Genomic DNA, 12,873 nt, shown 5'->3' with positions numbered 1-12,873 from the left:
GTGATCGTGCTAACAAGGGAGTTGGGTGTGTGGCAAGTAGTTGGAGATAGTGGATCAGTGGCAGATGTTTACTGTTGGGGCTGCAGTCTCGCAGCCCCTAGATAAAATCTGCCACTGGTTACAAGAGCTGTGCTAGTTCCTGGACTCAAATATAGTAGTTGGTGTGTCCTCATTTCTGACTGAATGCAGTTCAGATATAAAGTGTATTGACATCATTCTGAATTTTCTAATATTTAGATTTGCAAGCAAATATACTTAAAACAAGTTAGTACTACATTCAGGGAACGCAACAGAAATTGTGGGGCCTGGCTTAGTGGTATCTCTGGGGCCCCCTCAGATATAGATATATATATTATTAAAAATTAAAGCGCAAAAGAAGTTGCTGCGCTATGTAACAAGCTGTTAATAAATAAATATATATACACTAGGTGCTTCATCGCGCCCTACGGGCGCTCTTCGCACCGTCGCAAGGGGCTACGCCCCCTTAACCCTTACATGCCTATCTGGGGTTCAATATTTGTATTATATGGAGTATTACCTGCATTCCTTTGTTAGTGGTTAAATATTGCACAATGAAAGGGTGTGCGATGGTGAAGGAGGCGCAGCCCCTTGCGACGGCGTGAACAGCACCTGCAGGGCATGATGTACAGAATGTAGCGGATGCGGGGGGGACTGCGGATGGGGGAGGGTGTCTGTAGATGCTGCGGGTGGAGGGGTGGGCCAGGACAGGGGCGACAGGGCCAGGACAGATATGACAGGGACAGGATAGGGGTGACAGGGCCAGGGTAGGGGCGGCAGGACCAGGACAGAGGTGACAGGGCCAGGATAGGGTTGACAAGGCAAGCACAGGGGTGACAGGGCCAGGATAGGGGTAACAGGGCCAGGATAGGGGTAACAGGGCAAGGCCAGGGGTGACAGGGTAAGGCCAGGGGTGACAGGCCTGGATAAGGGTGACAGGGCCAGGATAAGGGTGACAGGGACATGACAGAACACAGGGCACGGGAGGGATTGGTATTAGGGGCAGAACAGTGGTGACAGACAGATGTGTCTTACCGGAGTCACTGCTGCTGGCTGCTGCTGTTCCACTCCAGCCTGTTGGGATCTGCTGCTGGTGGAGACTTGGCATGGCTGACTCTTTCAGGCTGGAGTCCTGCTTCCTCTGCCCGTCCACATCCCCCCCCCACACTCCTCAGTCACATACCGCGGACTTTGCGCGGCTGCCGGGCACTGTGGTAAGGGGAGACTGGGAGTGACTGGTTAGCCCCCTGGAGATGCTGCGGCTGGAGGGAGGAGGGGGTCGGAGCCTGCAAGCAGCGCGGACTTCTGCAGCGCTACCTGCCGGCTAAAGTGTGTGAAGGAGCTGGGTGCACCTCACTGCGGGTGGCAGCGCAGCAGCTAGCGGTGGGGTTGCCGGGGCTGGAGATAACAGAGGCAGTACGGAACCTGCACAGTGTTAGGTGCCCCACAAAACTGCAGCTAAGAAGCGTGGAGTGTGCCAGAAAGTGACGCTCCTCCGTGCCAGAGAGCCCCTGCTGAGTATGCTGATGTGGGGGGGTCAAGCACACAGTGAGCTGGTGCCCGTCTGTCTGTACGGCATACCCCCTCACACACCCCCATACCTCCCAACTGTCCCGATTTTCGCGGGACAGTCCCATTTTTGGGGGTCTGTCCTGCTGTCCCACCAGCGGGCCGCAGTGTCCTGCGGTGTTGGGGGGGGGGGGCAGTTGGGAAGCTCCTGTACTGGCTGTTCTGCTTAGCAGAGCAGCGGTGAATAGACTATTTAGTGGAGACAGAGGGATAGGGGGCATCAGGGGGTACGGATTAAGAAGGGGGGGGGGCGGCAGCAGAGCTGGATTAAGGGGGGGGCCCAGGGGGTACGTACTGCAGGCCCCACAGTTTTAGGGGGCCCCCCGGCTGGAGTAGCTCTGTCCTAGCTCTGAAGCTCCCCCGTCCTGCCAGCAACAGCATTGTGCTACAGTCAGCACACGCTGCTGCGTGTTGGCAGGTCTGTGGTGTTGCAGGGAGGCAGCTGCTTTCTTCTGCCTGTGCGGGTGTGTAGGGGGGAGCGACCACCCCCTCTGGATTCACCCCTAGCTGAGGGGCCAAAATCCCATTAAAAAAACAACAACAATTCCTGGAATTTGCATAAGGGGGCGTGGCCACGTGGCCGCGATTAGGCCACGCCCCCAAACCCACAGCAGGCACAGCAATGAGATAGGCCCCCCTGTATCAAGTGCCCTGGACCCCCCAGACTCATAATCCACCCCTGGGGGCATGCCAGCAGCTCACAGAGCGCTGGGCATGCCCCCTCACTGACGAAAACAGGGGCGTGGCTCACGATCGCGGGTGATCCCGCGAAGCCACGCCCCCTTTTCACCGTGCGTGTGTCCCTCCTTCTGCCTGAAGAAAGCTGGAAGGTATGCACCCCTGTCTGTGACATGCCCATACCATCTGCTTCTGCTCCTAGTCTCTTATAGATTTGCCCAGATCTGTGACTCATTTGACTAACTCCGCCCAGTGTTGTGACTCCGCCCAGCGTTAGCAAATGAAGCACAAAGTCACAGATCTGGGCTATTATATAGGAGATTTATCTATCTATACACATAGAAATATGTATATCTATTTGGGAAAGTACGGATGGTGTAATGGTTAGCATTACTGCCTCACAGCTTTGAGGTCATGGGTTTGATACCTGCCATGGCTCTAACTGTGTGGAGTTTTTATATTCTCCCCGTACTTCCGTGGGTTTCCTCCAGGTACTCCGGTTTCCTCCCACAATCCAAAAATATACTGATAGGTTAATTGGATCCCAACAAAAATTAACCCTAGTGTGAATGTGTACATGTGGCAGGGAAAATAGATTGTAAGCAGCTCCATTGGGACAGGGACTGATGTAAATGGTCAAATATTCTCTCTGTAAAGCGCTGCGGAATATGTGTGCACTATATAAATAACTGGTAATAAATAATAAATAATATCTATCCTTTCTCCCTCACACACACCCAGTCTGTCACTCCCCAATGATTTCACGTTGCATTCCCAGCTCCCCCTCCCTATACCAAAGTCCTGCAACCCTTCACCAATCCACTCTTATCCTTGGGAGAGACTCACCACTCCCCAGTACCCAGACCTGAACACCGCACAGCAGGTACCATGCGGCCCTTGCACCTCACCAGAAGAGGCCAGCGCAGGGCATGGGAATCCTGGCCAGTGGAGCTGCTGCCATGTTCCATAACTGCCTGCAACAGGGCTGGACTCAGAAGAGTGGGCACACACTCACGCCACATAGTCACTGTGTGTGAGAGACTCCTGTCACTCTGAGGCTGCGCCCCCACACCGCCTACAGCTCGCTGCCCAATTTGGACAAGACGGCTCACATCCCTGGTGGGCACTAAGTGGCGTATCCTTGGGGCTCCTCTGATCCTTGGGGCCCAATACAGGCCCTGTTGCCGGCCCTGACTATATTGAGTGAATGTGTCATTAGCTGCATTATTAGAGCATCACAAATCTAGGTCAGCCTTATATTTATTTATATTTCAAATACTGTACAACTACAAAAAAAGTTTAATCTTCAAAAACGTATCCTGTACATTTATTTTTTGGAAAACTATTTACAAATCTTTGCAGATTATGCACCATGAGAGTTTTTGACAAATGTGTACTAACTCAATAGGTGTGTGTTTTATGTTATTCAATACAGTATAATAACACAGTGTCCTTTTGTTGTTTAAATAGTCTTACAAGTGATAGACAAACATTTTACAGTACGCAAATGAGAACTCCACTGTAGCTCTACAGGTTTAATGCAAGGCTTCTATAGGTTAATGTGGTGTGATACTTGATACTGCTTTGTGCATGACTTCACAGATCACAATTTGTATTTTGCTGTGTTTTTCAACAGAATTTTACCTGGAGCTAGCAGTGTCTAGTCACATAGCCCAAAGCAAATTTAGGGCTGCCCTATAGTCAATGACACACATGAATTGGCTATATACAATGTCAAAGTCTTGTAAAAATACAGCAGGTAAAATGTAATTGGTTTGGATTGTAGTTCCACAGGGCGAAGAAAACACTTCAGTTAGTAATTTACTAAGTCATTGTGCACAGTTTCCTATTTCTTAACTTCACTGGTTATAATTCATTTGAAGATGGTAAAAATTGTTCTGGAGACTTTTTTTTAAACAAATGGACAGCTTAATGAAGACTGATCTGTCCTTTTCCCATCTAGCCTGGAAGGTAGAGGTTGATATAAAACAGAGAGTGAAGCCCTGAGGATACACAGCAAAACAGAAAGAGTAACATAGCTCAGCGTGTTTGTGGGAAATCCAATTATTTGTCTCAAGCTTAGAATTCAAAAGTGGATTCAGAAACTCCTAAAGCAATTATGATTTGCACTAAGAAGACAAACTGACTCCAAGGCTAGAAAATAAATGTTTGTATTGTTTTTGGCTCTGGTGTGGCACTAGTGAGACCACCAGGGAATCATCCATTTAACTCATTCATTATATATGTAGCTGGATGTGGATAAAATCTGTATGTATGTATATATATATATATATATATATATATATATATATATACACACACACACACACACATACATACAAAAAAAAGTACTTAGCATGTTATATGCTATGGCATGAGACCAAACTGCAGGATGTTAGGTTAGACAGGCCCTATCTATTTTTTGCTTGGTTCCTATAAAGTTACCTACTGTAAGTCTAATAAATTTAGACAGTCACATATTATGCAATGTTCCACTTGGACTGTAAATGCTAACTGAATATGCCTCTAAAAGTTACAATAAATGTATAAGCATTAGCTATACTCCACAAAACACAAACTTTGCATACACTATCTCTGCATATGTGTTTTGATAAATGTGCACACTGTAATGCTCATTGCTCTGTTTACACAAAATACATTTATCCATAAATGAACAATGTGCCCTTTATATAATTTTCAAGAAGTTATGTATATATGTAAATAACAATTCAACAGTATTCTTAAAGAGGACTTCTCACCTAATCAGGTTATTTTATATGATAAGAAACACAGCTAGCACATTGAATAGTCAAGTCATCACTGCAGGCCGCTTGCTCCACATTAGTGCTCTACAATAGTGAAAGGCATTGGTATGGATCAGAGGTTTGGCTGTAAAGGAATAAATCATGTCTCTGAATACTGTACTGACTAGAGTAGAAAGAGGGGACATTTTTGTGGTGCCAGGTTTAGTACATACTGTAAATTGCAGGGATAGTCACCGACATGGTAATGACTTCCCTGTCTCCCTGAATTGTCTACCAATCTACTGAGGCCTGGTTGGGGATGCCCTCATCACTCTATGCTTATCATGGAAAAAAACCTGAGGTGAAGAATGAGGATGTTTGCTACAAGAAAATAGCACATGAGTGTGCAGGGGTGCAGAGAGGAAGGTATATGGATTACCCAAACCATGGGGGCTTGGAAGTGAATCAGTGGTGATGCCATGAATTTGCAGCCCAGGACCCACACCACCGCTAAGCAGCAGCATGCACCAAATGTATGTACTAAATAAAGGACAATAGCCATGACCCTCTCTAATAACCATGCCTCCCGTCAGCACCTGGGCCTGCTAGAAGTCTTGGTGGCCATAGTGATGTGCCTAAGGATGTGTGATGAACTACACATGATTTGTGAACAGGAAAGAATGCTGTACTGTAGATATGTGCTCAATTATATAGTGTGTTCTGCATTACAGATTATGTGTGCTGCATTACAGGGGTTGTTTGTTGAATTGCAGCATCATTACAAGGCTCTATGCTGACCTGTGCCGCCCTGCCTCCTAGACTCATGACATCATGTTTTCATGCAGAGGGGGCAGGGCCATCAGCACCACTCAGTGCAGAAGGGCTCAAAACCTCCTGAGGACTCTTCAAGTGGCTATACAGATGGCAGAGTGATATGTTGATCTGGAGTGATCTGGTTATACTGGCTGCAGAGTGCAGAGACACACTGTGTGGGCTGGGGCTGGAGAGAGACAATTGTGTTTTCTATTTATTTTTTAGACAGTTTTTGGAAAGTGTATTCTGGTGGAGAGGTATAGCACTAGTAAGAGTTGGTGGATGAAGGATGTTTCTGTGGGTGATGTACGGTGTCAACTAGTGGTGGTTATTGAGGAGACTTACAGTTGTTGAAGAAAACAGTCAAATATGGATGGTGGGTGAGGAGTATGTCAATTGGTGAGGTACAGTGTCAGGACGTGACTGTGATTGAAGGGAATTATAGTGGGTAAAGCATTTCAAGGACATATGGTTGGTGTGGGGTAGTTAAGTGGTATTGTAAGTAGAGGGTATGGTGTCTGGGAGTGATGGTAAGTTAGGACGATTACAGTGGGTGAGGTATAGGGACAGGGAGTAGTAGTGAGTGAGTGGATTTACAATGAATGAGTTATGATGCCAGGAGTGATGGGGAGTAAGGGTTATTTTATTGGGAGAGCTATAATGTCATGGAATGGAGGACAGAGACAGATATTTCAGTGTTTGAGGAATATAAATGGTTAATAGCATGGAGAAAGAGCTACTTTATATGGCATTGATGACTTAAGCTAGGTACTTACTAGGATGATATGTCGGTGGAGCCAAGGTTGCGCCGACAGAGCGGCTGACTCGGGTAAGCATACACACTTAGGGGTAATTCAGAGTTAATCGCAGCAGCAACTTTGTTAGCAGTTGGGCAAAACCATGTGCACTGCAGGTGTGGCAGATATAACATGTGCAGAGAGAGTTGGATGTGGTAGGGTTATTTTGTTTCTGTGCAGTGTAAATAATGGCTGCTTTATTTTTACACTGCAATTTAGATTTCAGTTTGATCTCATCACACCCAAATCTAACTCTTCTCTGCACGTTATATCTGCCCCCCCCTGTAGTGCACGTAGGGGGTGATTCAGACCTGACCACGCGCAGGTGGTTTTTTGCAGTGCTGCGATCAGGTAGTTGACGCCTACAGGGGGAGGGGGCAGTCACTGTGCAGGGGTGTGGTTTCTTGTGCAGAGAGCTGCACAAACAAAAGTTTGTGCAGTCTCCGCACATCTCAGGACTTACTCAACCGCTGCGATGATCCGGCCAGGAGCTGATGTCAGGAATCCTCCATCCAAACGGCTGGGCACGCCTGCTTTTTTCTAGACACTCTCTAGAAATGGTCAGTTGACAACCACGGCCTCGTCCTGTCAGTCTACTTGCGATCGCAGGTGCGATTGCTTTCTTCATTAAATCCGTCACTGTCCAGCGATCCCCGTCGCCCGACGCACCTGTGCATTGCGGAGCATATGAATGCGCAGTTCAGACCAGATTGCACCACTGCAAAAAAAGCTAGCGTGCGATCAGGGTCTAAATGACCCCCGTGGTTTTACCCAACTGCTACCAAATTTGCTGCTGCAATCAACTCTGAATTAGGCCCTTAATACATTGAAAGAAAACAGCTCACGCGGTGATTAGTCTTATAGCACACAATGACTGTGTGCACAAAAATTATTGACACTCCCTTATTTCAACGGTTGTTAGCTCTACCCTGAATAAATAAGAGATGGTTAGTCGCTTTTAAAATTATGTAGGATAAAAAGAGAAAGGGGAACAGAGCGATCACTGGTGCACAAACTTATGTAAGTCAACCAAGACAACAATTGTGAAAAAATTGACATCAATTTATTAAAAACAATATGCAATCCAATAAATATATATATATATACAAATATAAAAAATAGCACAGATAGATACCTTAATGGACTTAAGTAGAAGTCTAGGAAGGTCCAACTTATTTCATCCTGCTGGACTTCATCAAGCATACACACTTACCGATCAGCTACTCAATGTCATCCTAATGTCACAGATGGGCAGGCATTTGAATTTGCCTATCCAGCTGTGATGTCAGTCCCTAAGGCCAGTGTACAGTTGGTCAGAGGACAGCCCATACATACAGCCAGATGCACTAATATATGTCACGATCCGGGTATCTGGACGCCATTTCTTACCTATCAGATGCCTCCTAAGGCTGGCTCAGCGCTCCAGGACCGGATCCCATCTGTTATCCTGATGTGCACATTCCCGCATCCTCTCCTGTCTCTCTGGACGCAGTCACAGTAACGCCTTATACATCTGGCATGGCGTCTCCCGCGGCCTCCGCCGCCGTCCCTGAGCTTCTGCATTCAGAGTGGCGATTACGTCAGCCGCGGCCTCCGCTGTGTCCGCGTGGTCGGATGTGCATCTGTCAGCCTGGCGTCTCCTGTCTCCGGTGGCCGGCGCCGCCATTACTGTTTTCCAGACCACATGGATTACAATCCAAACTTCCCATATTCTAGAAAGAGAAAAGAAGACTCTATCTTGGGGGCACTCTTTGAAATATAAATAGGGCCAGATATACCCTTAGGTATCATTAAAATATAACCTTTAATTGTATCTTTAAAATTAATAGGAATTTGAAAAGGAAAAATATATAAACACACACACAGGTTTATTCATATTTTCTCTAACATTTGACCATAGGTCACTGAACAATATGTGTTGGGCTAAAAAGTAGCAGCAAACCCAGCTAGAATGAAAAGTTTTTATGACCGCAAACCCAGTCCAGCCGCTGAGATCTCTTTTCGTCATGTACTCTGGTCACTAGGACCGGTGCAGCGGACGGCAAATATGAAAACAAAAAAAAATCTGAATAAAAATAATTAAAACAAGCTCCTCGGTGAGCAATCAGTGTTCTCTGAGCCAATAAGCTCCGTAGTGAGCAATCAGTGTTCTTTGAACTCCTTGTGATAGACAAGTGATCCCAAGGTGTATATGAATAAACCTGTGTGTGTGTTTATATATTTTTCCTTTTCAAATTCCTATTAATTTTAAAGATACAATTAAAGGTTATATTTTAATGATACCTAAGGGTATATCTGGCCCTATTTATATTTCAAAGAGTGCCCCCAAGATAGAGTCTTCTTTTCTCTTTCTAGAATATTTGGTTTTCTGACTCTGGGGAGCAACACCAACCCTGTATTATGGTGAATCTACCCGAGTAATCATAGGTATTTGGTTTTCTTTAAAGAATTAACCCCCCTCGTGTGTTCATTTTGTGTGTACCTGTGTCATCCAGGCACAAACAAGGGGGTATCTTGTTGCGGATCATCACAAATGTTCAATCCAAACTTCCCTCCAAGTGTCTGCATGGGCGCAGCCATCTTGGATTCTGTCAGCTGATCATTCCTACCAATCCGTTGTCAGTTTTATTAATTTGCATAATTGTCTAGCCAATGCCTTCCTTGCTGCAGGTATAAATAGGTTGTGCCTGAGCAAGGAAGGCGTCAGTGCTTTGGTTGTCAAACCTAGTTCCAGTTTGTCTCTCTTCTGTGAATGTCTTCCAGGTTCCAGCTCCTGTCTCCAGACTTCTGCTATAGAGACCCGCACCAGCATTCCATCTGCGGTGTAGCCTGACTCTCCGATCCATTCTGGACTCACCTGTTTCCAGCTACAACATCACCTGCTTCCAGCTCAGCTTCCAGCAGTGTACAGCTTCTCTTAAAGGGCCGGTGTCCTTTCTGCAGTTTACCACTCTCCACCGGTATTATTATTTCTCCGCTCTCAAATTCTACATTTCATCTACATTGCATCGCTCTCAAGCTTTATTTATTATTTAACTGGTTCCAGCCAGTATCCACTCCGTGCCAACACCTGTCTGGTTCTAACCAGTACCCACAGCAGCATTTTACCTACAGCAGTCCAGCTTTCCCTGGAACACCAGCTGGTACGACCCTGGGCTTTCCTCATTGCTACAGTTGAGCCTGGTAAGGACTTTCCAACTTGCAGATAATAAGAACTGTCTCATACCACCAGAGCTCTGTGGCCCCTGCCACCCTGTAGCACCCAGGAACTGTATTATTATTTTTCTGCTGATTTTTATGTTACTTTTTACTGCTACTGTGATGCATGGAGTTTGTCATAAATAAATATCATTGACTTTTACTCAAGTTGTCGTGGTCACGCCTTCGGGCGGTTTCTCTTCATGTTACTTACATGTCCAGGGGTCTGATACAACCTCCCAGGTTCCGGTACATCTCAGCCCCTACAACTGAGGCTGCCTTCCGTCAGCTCAGGCCCTCAGTTGTGACAGTAAGCACTGACCAAATGAATCCAGCCGGAGACCAGGATCAAGCGGCCAGGCCGATGCAAGAACTGGCAGCCCGACTTGAACATCAGGAGGCTGCACAGGGCCACATCATCCGCTGTCTCCAGGATCTCTCTACTCGGCTGGATGGGATTCAGACAACTCTCCGTGGATCAGGCACATCTGGGGCGTCAACCACAGTAACTCCAACTATAACCCCACCCACCTTACCCGTTTCTGCTCCACGTCTTCATCTTCCAACGCCAGCAAAATTTGACGGATCTCCAAGATTCTGCAGGGAATTTCTCAACCAGTGTGAGATTCAGTTTGAGCTACAACCTGGCAATTTTCCCAGTGACCGTACAAAAATTGCCTACATCATCTCACTTCTCAGTGGCTCAGCCCTTGACTGGGCATCACCGTTATGGGAGAGGTCCGACACCCTGCTATCTTCTTACACTGCATTCGTGTCAACATTCAGGCGCATCTTCGACGAGCCAGGCCGGGTAACTTCAGCTTCGTCTGAGATTCTCCGTTTACGCCAGGGATCACATACTGTAGGACAATATCTTATACAGTTCCAGATCCTGGCATCTGAACTGGCATGGAACGACGAGGCCCTGTATGCTGCATTCTGGCATGGTTTATCCGAGCGTATTAAAGATGAGTTAGCTACCAGAGACTTACCCTCCAAGTTAGATGAGCTATTCTCACTTTGTACAAAAGTTGACTTACGTTTCAGAGAGAGAGCAACTGAGCGTGGAAGATCATCTGCTCCAAAATCTTCTGCTCCTCCTCCTCGCCAACTGTCACCAACTAAAGATGAACCCATGCAAATTGGCCGTTCCCGTTTAACTCCTGCTGAGCGCCGAAGACGTCTCTCTGAGTCTCTCTGTCTGTATTGTGCAGCTCCGTCTCACACTATTAATGCCTGTCCCAAACGTCCGGGAAAACTCCAAATCCTAGCTCGCCAAGGAGAGGGCCGGCTAGGAGTAATGATCTGCTCTCCATCTCCTCAAGATTGTAATCTCAAAGTCTCGCTTCAAGTTGCTCAACGTTATCAGAACGTCATTGCCCTCCTGGATTCCGGAGCAGCTGGGAACTTTATTACCGAAGCCTATGTTAAACGGTGGTCCCTACCCACCGAGAGACTTCCTTCCTCCTTTTCCTTAACTGCCGTGGATGGCAGTAACATTTTTAATACAGTTATTGCTCTAAGGACTCTACCAGTTCGTCTGAGAGTGGGAGTTCTTCATTCAGAACTTATTTCACTTTTAGTGATTCCAAGAGCCACACATCCTGTGGTCCTGGGCCTTCCATGGCTCCGTCTTCACAATCCTACAATTGATTGGACGACTACGCAAATCCTGGCATGGGGTCCCTCCTGTGCTGAGACATGTTTGTTTAAAGTGTTGCCTGTCTGTATCTAGATGATATCCTCATTTTTGCCAACAATTTAGAGGAACATCGTTTTTGGGTAAAGGAGGTTCTGTCCCATCTCCGTGTCAATCATCTCTATTGCAAATTAGAGAAATGCGTCTTTGAAGTCAAGTCCATTCCGTTTCTAGGGTACATTGTGTCCGGTTCCGGACTAGAGATGGATCCTGAGAAACTACAAGCAATCCAGAATTGGCCGGTACCCTTAACCCTCAAAGGGGTCCAGAGGTTCTTAGGGTTCGCCAATTATTACCGAAAATTTATACGAGACTTTTCCACCATTGTGGCGCCTATTACTGCTTTCACCAAGAAGGGTGCTAACCCGTCCAAGTGGTCTGAAGAAGCCATGCAAGCTTTTCATCTTTTAAAACAGAGGTTCATCTCTGCGCCTGTCCTGAAACAGCCTGACATCGACTCTCCTTTCATCCTAGAGGTGGATGCCTCCTCCGTTGGAGTAGGAGCGGTGTTATCTCAGAGGGCTAAAGATGGCCATTTACATCCTTGCAGTTTCTTCTCACGGAAGTTCTCCCCAGCGGAGCGCAACTATGCCATTGGCGACCAGGAGTTGCTAGCCATCAAGCTCGCTCTAGAGGAGTGGAGATATCTGTTGGAGGGAGCTTCTCATTCAATCACCATCCTTACAGACCACAAGAACCTTCTATATCTGAAAGGCGCACAATGTCTCAACCCTCGTCAGGCCAGATGGGCACTTTTCTTTTCCAGGTTCGACTTTAAACTCCAGTTCTGTCCGGGCTCTCAGAATCGCAAGGCCGATGCCCTTTCCCGCTCATGGGAGCAAGAAAATGAGTCAGAGTCTTCAGACAAGCATCCTATTATAAATCCGTTGGCATTCTCCACGGTAGGGATGGACTCTACGCCCCCATCAGGGAAAAGTTTTGTGAAGCCGACACTAAGGAAGAAGCTCATGCATTGGGCCCATGCTTCCCGCTTTGCCGGACATACAGGTATCCAAAAAACCCTGGAGTTTATCTCTAGGTCCTATTGGTGGCCAACTCTGAAAAAGGACGTTTTGGAGTTTATTGCATCTTGCCCAAAGTGTGCTCAACATAAAGTATCCCGCCAGTCGCCTGCGGGGCAACTGGTTCCACTATCTGTTCCCCGTCGACCATGGACCCATTTGTCGATGGATTTTATTACAGATTTGCCCATGTGCAACAAGTTTAATACCATCTGGGTGGTAGTTGACCGGTTCACCAAGATGGCACACTTCATTCCTCTCACCGGTCTTCCGTCAGCTTCCAAGTTGGCTCAAGTATTCATACAAGAGATCTTTCGACTCCACGGTCTTCCAGA

Source organism: Pseudophryne corroboree, chromosome 5 (genome assembly GCF_028390025.1).
Source record: "Pseudophryne corroboree isolate aPseCor3 chromosome 5, aPseCor3.hap2, whole genome shotgun sequence".
Lineage (NCBI taxonomy): Eukaryota > Metazoa > Chordata > Amphibia > Anura > Myobatrachidae > Pseudophryne > Pseudophryne corroboree.
Note: the sequence above shows the minus strand (reverse complement) of the source record.